Below are 1,744 nucleotides of genomic sequence, written 5' to 3'. Positions count from 1 at the left end.
GCCAACGAAGCAAATATGGTACCAGGAAGTTAAACCAGCTAAACCACCCCAGTCCTCGCATTTGGCAAGACACAAACATAAGGAAAGAAAAAGAAAATTTTCTTCAAAGGGAAATATGAGACGGAAAAAGAGCCTGGGCACGGGCCTGCCACAGGGAAGGCCGGAGGTTAGCCGTGCCCGCCATCTTGGTTCATCGCCCTGGTTACAGAGCTTGGCCACTCGGTTCAATAGTGATGATCGGATGGCTTTCTGATGAATGGGCCTTCTGTTTTCTGTCAGGTTTTGACAGTCTTTTGCCCTCTTGGATTCTTATTCTCTTGGAGCCCCCTGTCCCCATTTCATTGTCAGACAGGTTTTGGTTTATCAGTGTAACCTGCTGCATTGTAGAAGCCACAACCGGGAGTCTCTGCTGCCAGATTGCTGCCAGACACAGCCACAGTGTATAGTGCCTGTCACGTGATGGCAGAATGAATCTGAACTGTCATCTGTGATAAATGTCACAAGAACCAGAGCCATATCTGTAACAGACATCCTAAATTGGGGCCCAGCCGCCTGAACTTCATTCCTGGTTGTTTCTTTGGTCCACAGAGTATGGATTGTAAGTAAATAGAACTCTAAACAAGCTTTCGTGTAAAATTTGTATCTGAGGCTCTCTTACACAGTCAGATCTGGAATTGTTTTGTCTCCTGTAATTCTTGGCAACTAGAGTTTCTGTCTCTTTTATAGGGCTAGTTTCTAATCATGTGCCGCTGTCTATATTAGATCTTCAGAGAGACTCATAGACAACCTAGGACACACACACACACACACACACACACACACACACACACACATACACACACACACACACACACACACACACACACACACACAAACTTACCCAGATGGCAAGAACTAGAGCTTGAGATCCTCCTGGATCACATTCCCAATCAAAGTCGCTCAGGTCCTCCTAACCACAGCTAAACATATGGAATTACAACACCAACTGAAGAAAGACGGCATTACCACAAAAGCAGAATTCATGGTATGTACTGATTGCTATTTCAAAACCAGCCTCTTTCAAAGGAATAATAAAGGGTTTTCAGCAATATAGAGCAGGAATGGTCAGAAAGCATAGCCCGACGGAAATATATGACATGAAATGTAATTATGGAGACCAGGAACTAAGTAGGTAGCAAATGTGAAAAGGAAAAAAAAAATGGGTGCTCGCTTTGGCAGCACATACACTAAAATTGGAACGATACAGAGAAGATCAGCATGGCCCCTGCACAAGGATGACACGCACATTCGCGAAGCGTTCCACATTTTTTTTGCGGCTTTGTATGTCCCTCCCCCACAGTATAACCCCTGCTTTCACTGTATTTGATGTTGTTATAATTTGTGGGGGGGAAGGGATAAAACAAATCGTTTAACTAGGGATACAGGTGGATCCATTGCAACAATGAGATGTACAAGTCGTTATGTCAAAAACGAACTTTACAGCTTTGGTGGGGGAGGAGAAGGATTGGGGGGGGGCCAGGGGAGGATGAGAAGGGATGGGAAGGGGAAACAAAGGAGGAGGTTACAATGCTTGATAAGAAATGTACTCATTATCTTGCCCATGTAACTGTAACCCCTCTGTATAATATTTTTACACACACACACAAAAATGGGCCCAACTTGTCTTACCTAGAAGTAGGGTATACTACCATCCTGAACTCACAGAGCTGAGGATTTCCTGGGTTGCAGAACTTTTGAGATAAAA

General features: G+C 44.3%; 1 non-coding gene across 1 annotated transcript; it reads left to right on the top strand.

Moving 5' to 3' along the window:
* The first annotated feature begins 1,202 nt into the window (after positions 1–1,202).
* Positions 1,203–1,309, top strand: LOC138819562 (U6 spliceosomal RNA). Its single transcript, XR_011369485.1, has one exon. It is a non-coding gene; the product is annotated as a U6 spliceosomal RNA (small nuclear RNA).
* The last annotated feature ends 435 nt before the right edge of the window (positions 1,310–1,744 follow it).

The sequence above is a fragment of the Dipodomys merriami genome, unplaced genomic scaffold (assembly GCF_024711535.1).
Source record: "Dipodomys merriami isolate MVZ:Mamm:240054 unplaced genomic scaffold, mDipMer1.0.p SCAF_8, whole genome shotgun sequence".
In the NCBI taxonomy this organism is placed as follows: Eukaryota; Metazoa; Chordata; class Mammalia; order Rodentia; family Heteromyidae; genus Dipodomys; species Dipodomys merriami.
The sequence above is the reverse complement of the archived record's forward strand: the minus strand, read 5'-3'. Positions and strand labels throughout refer to the sequence as shown.